A 21,877-nucleotide genomic window follows, 5' to 3' on the forward strand; every position below is an offset into this window, starting at 1 on the left:
ATATTACTCTGACAAACCCCACTGACATTGCAAATGCATTCAATGATTACTTTGTGGGGTGTGCCACTAACTTATTAGCGAAACGCAGCACAAACCCCAAACATGAATCTCATCCTGGGAGTATCCCTACAGTCCCACCCCCTCCCAACACTGCCCACAATTTGTCAATTTAGCCCAGTATCTGAAGAGGAGATTACACAAGAGCTCCTCAAACTAAAACTAAGCAGCCAATGTGGACCCGACTTACTACAATCTAGGTTCCTACGACTTGGTGCCCCAGCCATTGCCAAACCAATTGCGTCCATAGTCAACTCTATCCTGTCTGCAGGCCATATCCCTAAGACCTGGAAAACTGCCAGAGTTGTCCCAATCTTCAAAAGTGGGGACAAAAACACTGTCTCAAACAACAGGCCAATCTCACTTCTCCCAATTCTATCCAAAGTTATGGAAAAATGTGTCCACTCCCAATTAAGCGATTTCTACACCAAGACAAATTTCCTTAGCCAATTCCAGTCTGGGTTTCGTCCCAAACACTCCACCGTAACTACCCTGCTAAAAGTTTGCAATCAAATCCAGTGTGAAATGGAACGGGGACAACTCACTGGTGCAGTATTCCTAGATTTTGCAAAGGCTTTTGACACAGTTGATCATGTTATCCTGCTTAACAAACTCCAGAGCTCTGGAATAGGGAAACATGCTTTAAACTGGTTTCAGTCCTACCTATCAGGAAGATCCCAACATGTGTCCATCTCAGGCTCTAACTCCAACCCCCTGGAGTTCACCTGTGGTGTACCGCAAGGCTCTGTTCTGGGGGCCCTACTCTTCTCAGTGTTCATTAATGATCTTCCCACAGCTTGTAAGGAAGCCTCAATACACATGTATGCAGATGACACAATCCTGTATGCACACAGCCATAGCCTCTCTGACCTTCAACACATACTTCAGTCTGACTTTTTGAGACTCGAAAACTGGATTTCCCAAAACAAACTGTTTTTAAACACTGAAAGGACTGTAACAATGGTATTTGGGACCAAGACTAAATTTGTAAAGCTTCCAGTGACTGAGCTCCTGATTAGAACCAATGCTACCACCACCCTAACACCTGTCACTAGTTTTAAATACCTGGGCTTATGGTTTGACTCCCACTTAACATTCGGGATGCACATTGATACCCTGACAACCAAGACCTATGCCAAACTAGGGGTACTTTACAGGAACAAATCCTCCCTATGTCTACTGGTCAGAAAGCGTATTGCACAGCAGATGCTAATGCCAATTATTGACTATGGAGACATAGTATATGGCTCGGCTCCTCAAACCCACCTTAGCAAACTTGACACCCTCTACAATTCAATTTGTCGTTTTGTTCTCCAATGCAACTACAACACACATCACTGCGAAATGCTCAAAGAACTAGATTGGTCATCACTAGAGTCTAGGCGCAAAGTTCACCTTTCCTGTCTCACCCTCAAATACTTTCTGGGCAAGCTACCCAGCTACTTGAACAAGCTCCTCACCCCTACCACATGCAGTACCTATCACCTGAGATCAGACTCCAAAAGACTATTCATGGTCCCAAGACTCAACAAAGTATCCGGACGTTCCTCCTTCTCCTTCCGTGCACCCCAAAACTGGAACAACCTACCAGAGACTCTCATATCCACCACCAGCTTAAGTTCTTTCAAATCTAAGGCTGTCTCACACTTTAATCTGGTCTGTAACTGTTTCATACGCTCATAATATATATTTTCTTTAACTGTGCATGCAATGTCTTGTATATAATGTATACCTTATTCATTTATGTAACTGTATTTGTAACCATGTATTATTTTGTTTTACTCTGTGCCCAGGACATACTTGAAAACGAGAGGTAACTCTCAATGTATTACTTCCTGGTAAAATATTTTATAAATAAATAAATAAGGATAGTATCACATAGCACTGACAGTGACGGCGGCGCTGTACATACAGGGATAAGGATAGTAATACATAGCACTGACAGTGACGGCGGCGCTGTACATACAGGGATAAGGATATTATTATTACATAGCACTGACAGTGACGGCGGCGCTGTACATACAGGGATAAGGATAGTATTATTACATAGCAGTGACAGTGACGGCGGCGCTGTACATACAGGGATAAGGATAGTATTACATAGAACTGACAGTGACGGCGGCGCTGTACATACAGGGATAAGGATAGTATTACATAGCACTGACAGTGACGGCGGCGCTGTACATACAGGGATAAGGATAGTATTATTACATAGCACTGACAGTGACGGTGGCGCTGTACATACAGGGATAAGGATAGTATTATTACACAGCACTGACAGTGACAGCGGCGCTGTACATATAGGGATAAGATAGTATTATTACATAGCAGTGACAATGACGGCGGCGCTGTACATACAGGGTAAGGATAGTATTATTACACAGCACTGACAGTGACGGCGGCGCTGTACATACAGGGATAAGGATAATATTATTACATAGCACTGACAGTGATGGCGGCGCTGTACATACAGGGATAAGGATAGTATTACATAGAACTGACAGTGACGGCGGCGCTGTACATACAGGGATAAGGATAGTATTACATAGCACTGACAGTGACGGCGGCGCTGTACATACAGGGATAAGGATAGTATTATTACATAGCACTGACAGTGACGGTGGCGCTGTACATACAGGGATAAGGATAGTATTATTACACAGCACTGACAGTGACAGCGGCGCTGTACATACAGGGATAGGATAGTATTATTACATAGCAGTGACAGTGACGGCGGCGCTGTACATACAGGGATAAGGATAGTATTATTACACAGCACTGACAGTGACGGCGGCGCTGTACATACAGGGATAAGGATAGTATTATTACATAGCACTGACAGTGACGGCGGCGCTGTACATACAGGGATATGAATAGTATTATTACATAGCACTGACAGTGACGGCGGCGCTGTACATACAGGGATAAGGATAGTATTACATAGCACTGACAGTGACGGCGGGGCTGTACATACAGGGATAAGAATAGTATTATTGCACAGCATTGACAGTGACGGCGGCGCTGCACATACAGGGTTAAGGATAGCATTATTACATAGCACTGACAGTGACGGCGGCGCTGTACATACAGGGATAAGGATAGGATATATAAGACAGTACTGACAGTGACGGCGGCGCTTATCCCTGTATGTACAGCGCCGCCGTCACTGTCAGTGCTATGTAATAATACTATCCTTATCCCTGTATGTACAGCGCCGCCATCACTGTCAGTGGGTAGAAAGTACTTTTCTCCACCCCTGTTATTGCCACAGACTTGCCCTTTACAGGGCGCCACCGTCACTGTCAGTGCTATGTAATACTATCCTTATCCCTGTATCTACAGTGCCGCCGTCACTATCACTGCTATGCAATAATACTATCCTTATCTCTGTATGTACAGTGCCACCGTCACTGTCAGTGCTATGTAATAATAAAATCCTTATCCCTGTATGTACAGCGCCGCGGTCACTGTCAGTGCAATGTAATAATACTATTCTTATCCCTGTATGTACAACGCCGCCGTTACTGTCAGTGCCATGTAATTGTACATACAGAGATAAGGATAGTATTACATAGCACTGACAGTGACGGCGGCGCTGTACATACAGGGATAAGGATATTATTATTACATAGCACTGACAGTGACGGCGGCGCTGTACATACAGGGATAAAGATAGTATTATTACATAGCACTGACAGTGACGGCGGTGCTGTACATACAGGGATAAGGATAGTATTACACAGCACTGACAGTGACGGCGGCGCTGTACATTACAGGGATAAGGATAGTATTACATAGCACTGACAGTGACGGTGGCGCTGTACACACAGGGATAAGGATATTATTATTGTATAGCACTGACAGTGACGGCGGCGCTGTACATACAGGGATAATGATAGTATTATTACATAGCAGTGACAGTGACGGCGGCGCTGTACATACAGGGATAAGGATAGTATTACATAGAACTGACAGTGACGGCGGTGCTGTACATACAGGGATAAGGATAGTATTACATAGCACTGACAGTGACGGCGGCGCTGTACATACAGGATTAAGGATAGTATTATTACATAGCACTGACAGTGACAGCGGCGCTGTACATACAGGGATAAGGATAGTATTATTACATAGCACTGACAGTGACGGCGGCGCTGTACATACAGGGATAAGGATAGTATTATTACATAGCACTGACAGTGACGGCGGCACTGTACATACAGGGATAAGGATAGTATTATTACATAGCACTGACAGTGACGGCGGCGCTGTACACACAGGGATAAGGATAGTATTACATAGCACTCATAGTGACGCAGCGCTGTACATACAGGGATAAGGATAGTATTACACAGCACTGACAGTGACGGCGGCGCTGTACATACAGGGATAAGGATAGTATTACATAGCACTGACAGTGACGGCGGCGCTGTACATACAGGGATAAGGATATTATTATTACATAGCACTGACAGTGATGGCGGCGCTGTACATACAGGGATAAGGATAGTATTATTACATAGCAGTGACAGTGACGGCGGCGCTGTACATACAGGGATAAGGATAGTATTACATAGAACTGACAGTGACGGCGGCGCTGTACATACAGGGATAAGGACAGTATTACATAGCACTGACAGTGACGGCGGCGCTGTACATACAGGGATAAGGATAGTATTATTACATAGCACTGACAGTGACGGCGGCGCTGTACATACAGGGAAAGGATAGTATTATTACATAGCAGTGACAGTGACGGCGGCGCTGTACATACAGGGGTAAGGATAGTATTATTACACAGCACTGACAGTGACGGCGGCGCTGTACATACAGGGATAAGGATAGTATTATTACATAGCACTGACAGTGACGGCGGCGTTGTACATACAGGGATAAGAATAGTATTATTGCATAGCACTGACAGTGACGGCGGCGCTGTACATACACTACCGACACACTTTATTGAAGTGTGGTCGGTACCGCAAGCCGGGAAATCTCCCGGCTTGCTAGTGGCCGCCCCTCGGTGTGCCGCGCGTCATAGACGCGCGGTCACGCGTCATCGGGAGCGTGCGCCCGCTGCACGCGTGTCCAGGGGCTCCCCGAGGGAGCCCTGGTGTCCCGCGATCGCGGGACAGCGGCAGGGGGTTCCGGGGGACCCGGCGGACCCGGCAGCGGTAGGGAGAGCGCCCCGATCGGAGGGCGCTCTTCCGCTGCTTCGGCGTGCGCCCGTCACACTCGGGCGCGCGCCAGGCTACTGCTGCGGCACAGAACGGGCAAATGCTCGAATAAACTGTGCCGCAGCAGTACAGGGATAAGAATAGTATTATTACATAGCACTGACAGTGATGGCTGCGCTGTGCATACAGGGATAAGGATAGTATTATTACATAGCACTGACAGTGACGGCGGCGCTGTACATACAGGGATAAGGATAGTATTATTACATAGCACTGACAGTGACGGCGGCGCTGTACATACAGGGATAAGAACAGTATTATTACATAGCACTGACAGTGACGGCTGCGCTGTACATACAGGGATAAGGATAGTATTATATAGCACTGACAGTGACGGCGGGGCTGTACATACAGGGATAAGAATAGTAATATTGCACAGCACTGACAGTGACGGCGGCGCTGCACATACAGGGTTAAGGATAGCATTATTACATAGCACTGACAGTGACGGCGGCGCTGTACATACAGGGATAAGGATAGGATATATAAGACAGTACTGACAGTGACGGCGGCGCTTATCCCTGTATGTACAGCGCCGCCGTCACTGTCAGTGCTATGTAATAATACTATCCTTATCCCTGTATGTACAGCGCCGCCATCACTGTCAGTGGGTAGAAAGTACTTTTCTCCACCCCTGTTATTGCCACAGACTTGCCCTTTACAGGGCGCCGCCGTCACTGTCAGTGCTATGTAATACTATCCTTATCCCTGTATCTACAGTGCCGCCGTCACTGTCACTGCTATGCAATAATACTATCCTTATCTCTGTATGTACAGTGCCACCGTCACTGTCAGTGCTATGGATTAATAAAATCCTTATCCCTGTATGTACAGCGCCGCGGTGACTGTCAGTGCAATGTAATAATACTATTCTTATCCCTGTATGTACAACGCCGCCGTTACTGTCAGTGCTATGTAATTGTACATACAGGGATAAGGATAGTATTACATAGCACTGACAGTGATGGCGGCGCTGTACATACAGGGATAAGGATATTACTATTACATAGCACTGACAGTGACGGCGGCGCTGTACATACAGGGATAAGGATAGTATTATTACATAGCAGTGACAGTGATGGCGGCGCTGTACATACAGGGATAAGGATAGTATTACATAGCACTGACAGTGACGGCGGTGCTGTACATACAGGGATAAGGATAGTATTACACAGCATTGACAGTGACGGCGGCGCTGTACATACAGGGATAAGGATAGTATTACATAGCACTGACAGTGACGGTGGCACTGTACACACAGGGATAAGGATATTATTATTGCATAGCACTGACAGTGACGGCGGCGCTGTACATACAGGGATAAGGATAGTATTATTACATAGCACTGACAGTGACGGCGGCGCTGTACATACAGGGATAAGAACAGTATTATTACATAGCACTGACAGTGACGGCTGCGCTGTACATACAGGGATAAGGATAGTATTATATAGCACTGACAGTGACGGCGGGGCTGTACATACAGGGATAAGAATAGTAATATTGCACAGCACTGACAGTGACGGCGGCGCTGCACATACAGGGTTAAGGATAGCATTATTACATAGCACTGACAGTGACGGCGGCGCTGTACATACAGGGATAAGGATAGGATATATAAGACAGTACTGACAGTGACGGCGGCACTTATCCCTGTATGTACAGCGCCGCCGTCACTGTCAGTGCTATGTAATAATACTATCCTTATCCCTGTATGTACAGCGCCGCCATCACTGTCAGTGGGTAGAAAGTACTTTTCTCCACCCCTGTTATTGCCACAGACTTGCCCTTTACAGGGCGCCGCCGTCACTGTCAGTGCTATGTAATACTATCCATATCCCTGTATCTACAGTGCCGCCGTCACTGTCACTGCTATGCAATAATACTATCCTTATCTCTGTATGTACAGTGCCACCGTCACTGTCATTGCTATGGATTAATAAAATCCTTATCCCTGTATGTACAGCGCCGCGGTGACTGTCAGTGCAATGTAATAATACTATTCTTATCCCTGTATGTACAACGCCGCCGTTACTGTCAGTGCTATGTAATTGTACATACAGGGATAAGGATAGTATTACATAGCACTGACAGTGATGGCGGCGCTGTACATACAGGGATAAGGATATTACTATTACATAGCACTGACAGTGACGGCGGCGCTGTACATACAGGGATAAGGATAGTATTATTACATAGCAGTGACAGTGATGGCGGCGCTGTACATACAGGGATAAGGATAGTATTACATAGCACTGACAGTGACGGCGGTGCTGTACATACAGGGATAAGGATAGTATTACACAGCATTGACAGTGACGGCGGCGCTGTACATACAGGGATAAGGATAGTATTACATAGCACTGACAGTGACGGTGGCACTGTACACACAGGGATAAGGATATTATTATTGCATAGCACTGACAGTGACGGCGGCGCTGTACATACAGGGATAATGATAGTATTATTACATAGCAGTGACAGTGACGGCGGCGCTGTACATACAGGGATAAGGATAGTATTACATAGAACTGACAGTGACGGCGGTGCTGTACATACAGGGATAAGGGTAGTATTACATAGCACTGACAGTGACGGCGGCGCTGTACATACAGGGATAAGGATAGTATTATTACATAGCACTGACAGTGACGGCGGCGCTGTACATACAGGGATAAGGATAGTATTATTACATAGCACTGACAGTGACGGCGGCGCTGTACATACAGGGATAAGTACAGTATTATTACATAGCACTGACAGTGACGGCGGCACTGTACATACAGGGATAAGGATAGTATTATTACATAGCACTGACAGTGACGGCGGCGCTGTACACACAGGGATAAGGATAGTATTACATAGCACTGACAGTGACGCGGCGCTGTACATACAGGGATAAGGATAGTATTACATAGCACTGACAGTGACGGCGGTGCTGTACAAACAGGGATAAGGATAGTATTACACAGCACTGACAGTGACGGCGGCGCTGTACATACAGGGATAAGGATAGTATTACAAAGCACTGACAGTGACGGCGGCGCTGTACATACAGGGATAAGGATATTATTATTACATAGCACTGACAGTGACGGCGGCGCTGTACATACAGGGATAAGGATAGTATTATTACATAGCACTGACAGTGACGGCGGCGCTGTACACACAGGGATAAGGATAGTATTACATAGCACTGACAGTGACGCGGCGCTGTACATACAGGGATAAGGATAGTATTACATAGCACTGACAGTGACGGCGGTGCTGTACATACAGGGATAAGGATAGTATTACACAGCACTGACAGTGACGGCGGCGCTGTACATACAGGGATAAGGATATTATTATTACATAGCACTGACAGTGACGGCGGCGCTGTACATACAGGGATAAGGATAGTATTAATACATAGCAGTGACAGTGACGGCGGCGCTGTACATACAGGGATAAGGATAGTATTATTGCATAGCACTGACAGTGACAGCGGCGCTGTACATACAGGGATAAGAATAGTATTATTACATAGCACTGACAGTGATGGCTGCGCTGTACATACAGGGATAAGGATAGTATTATTACATAGCACTGACAGTGACAGCGGCGCTGTACATACAGGGATAAGAACAGTATTATTACATAGCACTGACAGTGACGGCTGCGCTGTACATACAGGGATAAGGATAGTATTATATAGCACTGACAGTGACGGCGGGGCTGTACATACAGGGATAAGAATAGTAATATTGCACAGCACTGACAGTGACGGCGGCGCTGCACATACAGGGTTAAGGATAGCATTATTACATAGCACTGACAGTGACGGCGGCGCTGTACATACAGGGATAAGGATAGGATATATAAGACAGTACTGACAGTGACGGCGGCGCTTATCCCTGTATGTACAGCGCCGCCGTCACTGTCAGTGCTATGTAATAATACTATCCTTATCCCTGTATGTACAGCGCCGCCATCACTGTCAGTGGGTAGAAAGTACTTTTCTCCACCCCTGTTATTGCCACAGACTTGCCCTTTACAGGGCGGTGCCGTCACTGTCAGTGCTATGTAATACTATCCTTATCCCTGTATCTACAGCGCCGCCGTCACTGTCACTGCTATGCAATAATACTATCCTTATCTCTGTATGTACAGCGCCGCCATCACTGTCAGTGCTATGTAATAATACTATACTTATCCCTGTATGTACAGCGCCACCGTCACTGTCAGTGCTATGTAATGATGCTATCCTTATCCCTGTATGTACAGTGCCACGGTAACTGTCAGTGCTATGTAATAATACTATTCTTATCCCTGTATGTACAACGTTGCCGTTACTGTCAGTGCTATGTAATTTTACATACAGGGATAAGGATAGTATTACATAGCACTGACAGTGACGGCAGCGCTGTACATACAGGGATAAGGATATTATTATTACATAGCACTGACAGTGACGGCGGCTCTGTACATACAGGGATAAGGATTGTATTATTACATAGCACTGACAGTGACGGCGGCGCTGTACATACAGGGATAAGGATAGTATCACATAGAACTGACCGTGACGGCGGCGCTGTACATACAAGGATAAGCATAGTATTACATAGCACTGACAGTGACGGCGGTGCTGTACATACAGGGATAAGGATAGTATTACACAGCACTGACAGTGACGGCGGCGCTGTACATACAGGGATAAGGATAGTATTACATAGCACTGACAGTGACGGCGGCGCTGTACACACAGGGATAAGGATATTATTATTGCATAGCACTGACAGTGACGGCGGCGCTATTCATACAGGGATAAGGATAGTATTATTACATAGCAGTGACAGTGACGGCGGCGCTGTACATACAGGGATAAGGATAGTATTACATAGAACTGACAGTGACGGCGGTGCTGTACATACAGGGATAAGGATAATATTACATAGCACTGACAGTGACGGCGGCGCTGTACATACAGGGATTAGTATAGTATAATTACATAGCACTGACAGTGACGGCGGCATTGTACATACAGGGATAAGGATAGTATCATTACATAGCACTGACAGTGAAGGCGGCGCTGTACACACAGGGATAAGGATAGTTTTAAATAGCACTGACAGTGACGCAGCGCTGTACATACAGGGATAAGGATAGTATTACATAGCACTGACAGTGACGGTGGCGCTGTACACACAGGGATAAGGATATTATTATTGCATAGCACTGACAGTGACGGCGGCGCTGTACATACAGGGATAATGATAGTATTATTACATAGCAGTGACAGTGACGGCGGCGCTGTACATACAGGGATAAGGATAGTATTACATGGAACTGACAGTGACGGCGGTGCTGTACATACAGGGATAAGGATAGTATTACATAGCACTGACAGTGACGGCGGCGCTGTACATACAGGGAAAAGGATAGTATTATTATATAGCACTGACAGTGACGGCGGCGCTGTACATACAGGGATAAGGATAGTATTATTACATAGCACTGACAGTGACGGCGGCGCTGTACATACAGGGATAAGTATAGTATTATTACATAGCACTGACAGTGACGGCGGCGCTGTACACACAGGGATTAGGATAGTATTACATAGCACTGACAGTGACGCGGCGCTGTACATTCAGGGATAAGGATAGTATTACATAGCACTGACAGTGACGGCGGTGCTGTACATACAGTGATAAGGATAGTATTACACAGCACTGACAGTGACGGCGGCGCTGTACATACAGGGATAAGGATAGTATTATTACATAGCAGTGACAGTGACGGCGGCGCTGTACATACAGGGATAAGGATAGTATTACATAGAACTGACAGTGACGGCGGCGCTGTACATACAGGGATAAGGACAGTATTACATAGCACTGACAGTGACGGCGGCGCTGTACATACAGGGATAAGGATAGTATTATTACATAGCACTGACAGTGACGGCGGTGCTGTACATACAGGGATAGGATAGTATTATTACATAGCAGTGACAGTGACGGCGGCGCTGTACATACAGGGATAAGGATAGTATTATTACACAGCACTGACAGTGACGGCGGCGCTGTACATACAGGGATAAGGATAGTATTATTACATAGCACTGACAGTGACGGCGGCGTTGTACATACAGGGATAAGAATAGTATTATTGCATAGCACTGACAGTGACGGCGGCGCTGTACATACAGGGATAAGAATAGTATTATTACATAGCACTGACAGTCATGGCGGCGCTGTACATACAGGGATAAGGATAGTATTATTACATCGCACTGACAGTGATGGCGGCGCTGTACATACAGGGATAAGGATAGTATTATTACATAGCACTGACAGTGACGGCGGCGCTGTACATATAGGGATAAGGATACTATTATTACATAGCACTGACAGTGATGGCGGCGCTGTACATACAGGGTTAAGAAAAGTATTATTACATAGCACTGACAGTGACGGCTGCGCTTTACATACAGGGATAAGGATAGTATTATATAGCACTGACAGTGACGGCGGGGCTGTACATACAGGGATAAGAATAGTATTATTGCACAGCACTGACAGTGACAGCGGCGCTGCACATACAGGGTTAAGGATAGCATTATTACATAGCACTGACAGTGACGGCGGCGCTGTACATACAGGGATAAGGATAGGATATATAAGACAGTACTGACAGTGACGGCGGCGCTTATCCCTGTATGTACAGCGCCGCCGTCACTGTCAGTGCTATGTAATAATACTATACTTATCCCTGTATGTACAGCGCCGCCATCACTGTCAGTGGGTAGAAAGTACTTTTCTCCACCCGTGTTATTGCCACAGAATTGCCCTTTACAGGGCGCCGCCGTCACTGTCAGTGCTATGTAATACTATCCTTATCCCTGTATCTACAGCGCCGCCGTCACTGTCACTGCTATGCAATAATACTATCCTTATCTCTGTATGTACAGCGCCGCCATCACTGTCAGTGCTATGTAATAATACTATACTTATCCCTGTATGTAAAGCGCCACCATTCTGTCAGTGCTATGTAATGATACTATCCTTATCCCTGTATGTACAGCACCACGGTCACTGTCAGTGCTATGTAATAATACTATTCTTATCCCTGTATGTACAATGCCGCCGTTACTGTCAGTGCTATGTAATTGTACATACAGGGATAAGGATAGTATTACATAGCACTGACAGTGATGGCGGCGCTGTACATACAGGGATAAGGATATTATTATTACACAGCACTGACAGTGACGGCGGCGCTGTACATACAGGGATAAGGATAGTATTATTACATAGCAGTGATAGTGACGGCGGCGCTGTACATACAGGGATAAGGATAGTATTACATAGCACTGACAGTGACGGCAGCGCTGTACATACAGGGATAAGGATATTATTATTACATAGCACTGACAGTGACGGCGGCTCTGTACATACAGGGATAAGGATAGTATTATTACATAGCACTGACAGTGACGGCGGCGCTGTACATACAGGGATAAGGATAGTATCACATAGAACTGACCGTGACGGCGGCGCTGTACATACAGGGATAAGCATAGTATTACATAGCACTGACAGTGACGGCGGTGCTGTACATACAGGGATAAGGATAGTATTACACAGCACTGACAGTGACGGCGGCGCTGTACATACAGGGATAAGGATAGTATTACATAGCACTGACAGTGACGGCGGCGCTGTACACACAGGGATAAGGATATTATTATTGCATAGCACTGACAGTGACGGCGGCGCTGTTCATACAGGGATAAGGATAGTATTATTACATAGCAGTGACAGTGACGGCGGCGCTGTACATACAGGGATAAGGATAGTATTACATAGAACTGACAGTGACGGCGGTGCTGTACATACAGGGATAAGGATAATATTACATAGCACTGATAGTGACGGCGGCGCTGTACATACAGGGATAAGGATAGTATTATTACAAAGCACTGACAGTGATGGCGGCGCTGTACATACAGGGATAAGGATAGTATTATTATATAGCACTGACAGTGACGGCGGAGCTGTACATACAGGGATTAGTATAGTATAATTACATAGCACTGACAGTGACGGCGGCATTGTACATACAGGGATAAGGATAATATTATTACATAGCACTGACAGTGAAGGCGGCGCTGTACACACAGGGATAAGGATAGTTTTAAATAGCACTGACAGTGACGCAGCGCTGTACATACAGGGATAAGGATAGTATTACATAGCACTGACAGTGACGGTGGCGCTGTACACACAGGGATAAGGATATTATTATTGCATAGCACTGACAGTGACGGCGGCGCTGTACATACAGGGATAATGATAGTATTATTACATAGCAGTGACAGTGACGGCGGCGCTGTACATACAGGGATAAGGATAGTATTACATGGAACTGACAGTGACGGCGGTGCTGTACATACAGGGATAAGGATAGTATTACATAGCACTGACAGTGACGGCGGCGCTGTACATACAGGGATAAGGATAGTATTATTACACAGCACTGACAGTGACGGCGGCGCTGTACATACAGGGATAAGTATAGTATTACATAGCAGTGACAGTGACGGCGGCGCTGTACATACAGGGATAAGGATAGTATTACATAGCACTGACAGTGACGGCGGCGCTGTACACACAGGGATAAGGATATTATTATTGCATAGCACTGACAGTGACGGCGGCGCTGTTCATACAGGGATAAGGATAGTATTATTACATAGCAGTGACAGTGACGGCGGCGCTGTACATACAGGGATAAGGATAGTATTACATAGAACTGACAGTGACGGCGGTGCTGTACATACAGGGATAAGGATAATATTACATAGCACTGATAGTGACGGCGGCGCTGTACATACAGGGATAAGGATAGTATTATTACAAAGCACTGACAGTGATGGCGGCGCTGTACATACAGGGATAAGGATAGTATTATTATATAGCACTGACAGTGACGGCGGAGCTGTACATACAGGGATTAGTATAGTATAATTACATAGCACTGACAGTGACGGCGGCATTGTACATACAGGGATAAGGATAATATTATTACATAGCACTGACAGTGAAGGCGGCGCTGTACACACAGGGATAAGGATAGTTTTAAATAGCACTGACAGTGACGCAGCGCTGTACATACAGGGATAAGGATAGTATTACATAGCACTGACAGTGACGGTGGCGCTGTACACACAGGGATAAGGATATTATTATTGCATAGCACTGACAGTGACGGCGGCGCTGTACATACAGGGATAATGATAGTATTATTACATAGCAGTGACAGTGACGGCGGCGCTGTACATACAGGGATAAGGATAGTATTACATGGAACTGACAGTGACGGCGGTGCTGTACATACAGGGATAAGGATAGTATTACATAGCACTGACAGTGACGGCGGCGCTGTACATACAGGGATAAGGATAGTATTATTACACAGCACTGACAGTGACGGCGGCGCTGTACATACAGGGATAAGTATAGTATTACACAGCACTGACAGTGACGGCGGCGCTGTACATACAGGGATAAGGATAGTATTACATAGCACTGACAGTGACGGCGGCGCTGTACACACAGGGATAAGGATATTATTATTGCATAGCACTGACAGTGACGGCGGCGCTATTCATACAGGGATAAGGATAGTATTATTACATAGCAGTGACAGTGACGGCGGCGCTGTACATACAGGGATAAGGATAGTATTACATAGAACTGACAGTGACGGCGGTGCTGTACATACAGGGATAAGGATAATATTACATAGCACTGACAGTGACGGCGGCGCTGTACATACAGGGATAAGGATAGTATTATTACAAAGCACTGACAGTGATGGCGGCGCTGTACATACAGGGATAAGGATAGTATTATTATATAGCACTGACAGTGACGGCGGAGCTGTACATACAGGGATTAGTATAGTATAATTACATAGCACGGACAGTGACGGCGGCATTGTACATACAGGGATAAGGATAGTATCATTACATAGCACTGACAGTGAAGGCGGCGCTGTACACACAGGGATAAGGATAGTTTTAAATAGCACTGACAGTGACGCAGCGCTGTACATACAGGGATAAGGATAGTATTACATAGCACTGACAGTGACGGTGGCGCTGTACACACAGGGATAAGGATATTATTATTGCATAGCACTGACAGTGACGGCGGCGCTGTACATACAGGGATAAGGATAGTATTATTACATAGCAGTGACAGTGACGGCGGCGCTGTACATACAGGGATAAGGATAGTATTACATGGAACTGACAGTGACGGCGGTGCTGTACATACAGGGATAAGGATAGTCTTACATAGCACTGACAGTGACGGCAGCGCTGTACACTGGCGACACACTTTATTCGAGCACGGCTAGTCCCGCGAATTCGGGTATACTCGGGTGTATTCAGGTTTCTGATATTTTTCAGCCAGAGTGCATTGCGTTATTTTCCGGCAGGAATTTAAGCTTTTTATTCCGGCTGGTTACAATACTGCAATGCCGTCAAAATACACATGGTGGCGCTTGCGAGCTATTCTCTGTGAAGCCGTCCCCTATAATGAATTGTAATGCAGTATATATATATATATATATATATATATATATATATATATATATATATACTGTATAACAACAACCCCTGTAAGCCCTAACATACAGTACTGTACTGTACTGTATATGCACATACATAAATGATACTACAGTACTGTATGGGCGGCGGGGGCGAGATGTGTTTGCAGCAGAGAGAGATCCGCTGCTCTCTCTCTGCGCAAACATCCACACATTAAAAATTATTTGAAATACATTTTTATTGATAGTGTAGATGTGCAGGGGGTCTCCGGAGCTGAACCGCGGTGGTTTTAGGTCTGGGGACCCCGTGCCCCCCGAGATACAGGCCCCTTTAGGGGGTGCCGGTATCCAGCTCTGCGTTAAAAGCCCCGATCACGTGACCGCGGCCTGTAAACCAAGCAGAGCAGAGGGATACCGGCACCCCCTAAAGGGGCCTGTATCTCGGGGGGCACGGGGTCCCCAGACCTGAAACCTGTGCGCTTCTGCTCTGGAGACCCCCTGCACATGTACACTATCAATAAAACACATACAATATACAGTATAAATAAACACTCGTTCTTTACCTTAGCGTCTATGCGCTATGGTAAAGAAGCATCATTTCTGTATTTTAATAATATTGTACAGTGAGCAGGGGGTTCCCTGAGCCAGAAATTAATGCTCAGGGAACCCCCCTGCTCCTGATCAATATTATTAAAAATACGGAAAATGCTGCGTCATTACCATAGCGGATAGCCGCTAAGGCAATGAAGGGGTTAACCCACCGTGCCCGCTTTATTGTGTGTAGTGGGGATGGGTGAGGGGGGTATTTGGCCCTTGGTGTGAGTTTAGGACTTGCGGGAGGGGGGGGGGGTTGCGGGTGCACTTAACCCCTTCACGATCGTAGCAGTTAATACCGCTACGGTCATGAAGGGGTTAAGCCCTCCCGCTACCCCACCCCCCCCCCCCCCCCCCCGCAAGCCCTCCCCAACCATCGTTGGGGCGAATACCCCATTCACCCACCCTCCCGCTACCCACAATAAAAAAATACACACACACAGCAGCCGCCAAAAAATAAATAAATAAATGACAATAAATACATTGGAAATACATTTTTATTGATAGTGTAGATGTGCAGGGGGTCTCCGGAGCTGAACCGCGGTGGTTTTAGGTCTGGGGACCCCGTGCCCCCCGAGATACAGGCCCCTTTAGGGGGTGCCGGTAGCCCTCTGCTTGGTTTAAAGGTCCCGATCACGTGATCGCGGCCTGTAAACCAAGCAGAGCAGAGGGATACCGGCACCCCCTAAAGGGGCCTGTATCTCGGGGGGCACGGGGTCCCCAGACCTAAAACCTGTGCGCTTCAGCTCCGGAGACCCCCTGCACATGTACACTATCAATAAAAATGTATTTCAAATGTATTTATTGTCATTTATTTATTTATTTATTTATATTTATTTATTAATTGTGCTGCTGCTGCTGCAAGTCGTAAACTCACACCAAGGGCCAAACACCCCCCTCACCCCCAATAAAAAAAATTCACGCACAGCAGCCCCACAATTAATAAATAAATCTAAATAAATAAATAAATAAAATCTATGTAAAACCCCCTCCCCCTATTCTCGCTTTTAAAACGCCCTGCCTTCTCTCTAATCTATGTAAAAAAAACCTCCCCCTATCCCCCTATCCCCCTATTGTGTGTGTGCGTTAAGCTTCCCTGCAAGCTATGTAAAAAAAACCTCCCCCTATTGTGTGTGTGTTTCAATCTGGCTGGCCTGTGTTTCTGAGTGCTGAGTGCTCTGCGTTTAACCAAGCAGAGCAGAGGGATACCGGCACCCCCTAAAGGGGCCTGTATCTCGGGGGGCACGGGGTCCCCAGACCTAAAACCTGTGCGCTTCAGCTCCGGAGACCCCCTGCACATGTACACTATCAATAAAAATGTATTTCAAATGTATTTATTGTCATTTATTTATTTATTTATTTATATTTATTTATTAATTGTGCTGCTGCTGCTGCAAGTCGTAAACTCACACCAAGGGCCAAACACCCCCCTCACCCCCAATAAAAAAAATTCACGCACAGCAGCCCCACAATTAATAAATAAATCTAAATAAATAAATAAATAAAATCTATGTAAAACCCCCTCCCCCTATTCTCGCTTTTAAAACGCCCTGCCTTCTCTCTAATCTATGTAAAAAAAACCTCCCCCTATCCCCCTATCCCCCTATTGTGTGTGTGCGTTAAGCTTCCCTGCAAGCTATGTAAAAAAAACCTCCCCCTATTGTGTGTGTGTTTCAATCTGGCTGGCCTGTGTTTCTGAGTGCTGAGTGCTCTGCGTTTAACCAAGCAGAGCAGAGGGATACCGGCACCCCCTAAAGGGGCCTGTATCTCGGGGGGCACGGGGTCCCCAGACCTAAAACCTGTGCGCTTCAGCTCCGGAGACCCCCTGCACATGTACACTATCAATAAAAATGTATTTCAAATGTATTTATTGTCATTTATTTATTTATTTATTTATATTTATTTATTAATTGTGCTGCTGCTGCTGCAAGTCGTAAACTCACACCAAGGGCCAAACACCCCCCTCACCCCCAATAAAAAAAATTCACGCACAGCAGCCCCACAATTAATAAATAAATCTAAATAAATAAATAAATAAATAAAGACATGAAGAGAAATAAATACTGTATATACTGTACAGTATATACACTGTATACATATATATATATATATATATATATATATATACAGTATACATATATACACTGTGTATATATACTGTATATATATATATATATATATATATATATATATATATATATATATATATATATATATATATACATACTGTATGTGAGTGAAAAGAGAAAAAAGTAACCCGTATGGGAGCACTCAGGTATGCAATTGATATATTTGTTTATTTATTTGACACAGTGCAAAAAGGGATGAATAAACAGTACATGATTTAAAAACACTTAAAAAAGAGGCATGGACCCTTAAACACTAATGAACAGCACTAGGGAACGACACACACTGTCAACCCTAAACATGAAAAGGATAGTGACTCAAAAAACACTAGGGAGAATCAAAGTGAATCACAATACAGTAGGTTACTGGGTTTAAAGGCACCTACAGTATACAACGCTAAGGATAATGCACACTACAATACCAAAAAGTATTTTAACCAAGCAAGTAAACCAAAATCAATATATACTGTAAGTAACAACCAGAAAAGACAATTTAAAACCAAACTAACCCTTACAATACCAAGGATTACATCTATCTAATTGTAAAAAACCTTATACAGTACATTATACACAGCATTGTTTAAAAACCCCTTCCCCCCTAATGTTTGTGTTAAGCAGATTACACTGAAGGGAGAGAGATATAAAGGCCTAAAGCCCCTTCCCCCCCTAATGTTTCTGTTAAGTAGATTACACTGAAGGGAGAGAGATATAAAGGCCTAAAGCCTTACCTGCATTGGTAAACCCTCCCTGCATTGGTAAACCCTCCCTGCATTGATGTCGTGTAGTGTACAGTACAGTATGTAAATGTGGGGAGGAGGGGGGCCCAATGTGCATAATGTACTGTGAGGTCTAACCACCCTCACCCCCTACCCACATACTGTACCGTTACCCCCCCCCCCCCCCCCATCCTGGCCATGGCCCCTCACGCACAGCAGCTCCACAATTAATAAATAAATCTAAATAAATACAGTACATGAAGAGAAATAAATATATACTTTATATATAAATGTGAGTTTATAACTAAAATAAAGAATATTATTTCTAGGGGCCCTAGAACAGAAGTTCCCACGCCAATTTCGCGCTCATTGCTCTTTTTTTTGCTCTTTTTTTACAATGTTGCTGGTCTTGCGGCTTTGCAGTATGCAAGCAAAAAGCGCAGTGTACTGTATGAAGTCTGGGTGAGCGCTTTCCACATTTGATGCCTACGGCACCTTCCCATTTCTACACACTTCAATACCTGCACAGTTGGTAGCGCTTTCCATCCCAGCTACCATTCTGGATTTTCACCTCTCACAGGCCATTCTTGCCCGAGTCTGTCCTATCAGACAGGGGCATTAACCTGTATCCACACCACCTGGACAATTTCTCTCTGTCAGAGACTTGTGCTATTTATTTTATATATTTTTGTGTAATTATTCATGCAAATTTATGCTCATTTCATATGTGGTTTTCAACATAAAGTGGCTGCTGGGCCTGATCCTAACTCATACAGTATACAGTAGCGCTTCCCTGTTTGTTTGTTTATTGCAAGCAAAAAGCAGTTTGTAGTACTGAGTGTGAGATAAATTACTGTACTGTATTTATCAGTGTTGATCAAAGAGAGTTGATCAGAAGGATTCCCCTTATATACAGTACGTAGAATTAATAAAATTGTATTATTTTCCGATATCCGCAGTGATTCTGGTCAACCTGACAGATTTTTAGTAATACAGTATACTGCAAGACCATGTGTTGTCTACCCTTTACTACAGTATACTGTACTGTATGAATGACAATAGAGTGCTGTATACTTTATAAGGGGAATCCTTCTGATCAACTCTCTTTGATCAATACTGATAAATACAGTATCATATTTACTGTATACCCCTTTAGCACCTGTCGTTCCATCCTATGCACCCATTTACTGTACAATGGTGATTGCGGTCGTATTCACGTACTTTATGTGAGATAAATTAACCAGTTCTTTTATTGCTGAAGTCGCCACAAAATACTTTTATTTACAAATACAGTACAATACAATGGTGAAACTTTTCAAGTTAACAGCAATTCAAAACATCAACACACAATAATACATACTTTACAGTACTGTACAGTATACTGTACTAGTATATTTGGGCCTTGTCTTTGGGGGTTTATTCATGCAATTATTAGGGTGACCTGGCGTTGGAAATACTGACACAGTACAATCCTACAGCTACACCACCCACCCCCTCCCTTAGAGATTTTAATCCCTCCCTGGCCAAGCATCAATCGTCTGGCTAATCCAATCCAAGCCATTGTTTTGTTAATCTGGCCCTGGGCTGTTCAGAACAGCCACTGCTTCTAAATTACTGAAAATATACAGGATAAATATACAGTGATGTGAAATAATCCTTTCTGTGGGTCTGAGAGGGTTGAAAGTCACCAGGTCCTCATACAGTAGAGTACATTCTCGAATACCTTTAGAATAAAAATACAGTATATATAAATATACAGTATAAATATTGCACAGTATACTGTAATGTTAAATAACCCATCCTGTTCTTTTTCCCTTCATACTGTAACAGTATCCTCATTGTGTCTGCGGTACAGTAGTTCATTGAGAGAGGAGAGGTTTTGTGTACATCATTACTGCTGTTTATATACTGTACATTTGACTGCACAAGCAGATTTGACGAACACAAGGCCCCCCCTCCACCCTGGTGCACCCTTTTTCCTGGAACGACAAGAAAACAAAAACTTTGTTTAGTTACTGTACTGTACTGTATGTGCGTACTGTATTATGGTAGACCTACTGTACAGTAGGTGGCTGGTGCAGCTTTCTCTGGAAAGAAAAAATGGAGCAGTTAGTAGGCAGTTACTGTAGTATGTCAAACTAGTCTACTGTACTGTATACTGGAACTACTGTAAACTCTGACTATTGGGAAAGCTAAAATCTGTGCCATACTTACCTGTATCATAGTGTACCTACTGTACAATACTACAGCACTGTACTACTTTCCTGATGCTTGTCCATTGCGCGCGATGACAATGGGCAACACAGTGGCAATATGGTCTATATATTTATTGCATCGTTCCTCGGTGAGTACATCGTTCCAAAAACTCATTATGGCTGTATACAACTCGTCCTTCTTGGAGGGTTTCGCCACTTTACGGATGTGGTCCTTCAGCTGATGCCAGACCATTTCGATCGGATTGAAGTCTGGTGATCTGTGATTGGAAAGAAAGGACAATTAGTTTAAGAGATAGAGTACACAGTAAAAACAGTGGGGAACATATAAA

Source organism: Ascaphus truei, chromosome 2 (assembly GCF_040206685.1).
Source record: "Ascaphus truei isolate aAscTru1 chromosome 2, aAscTru1.hap1, whole genome shotgun sequence".
Taxonomy (NCBI): domain Eukaryota; kingdom Metazoa; phylum Chordata; class Amphibia; order Anura; family Ascaphidae; genus Ascaphus; species Ascaphus truei.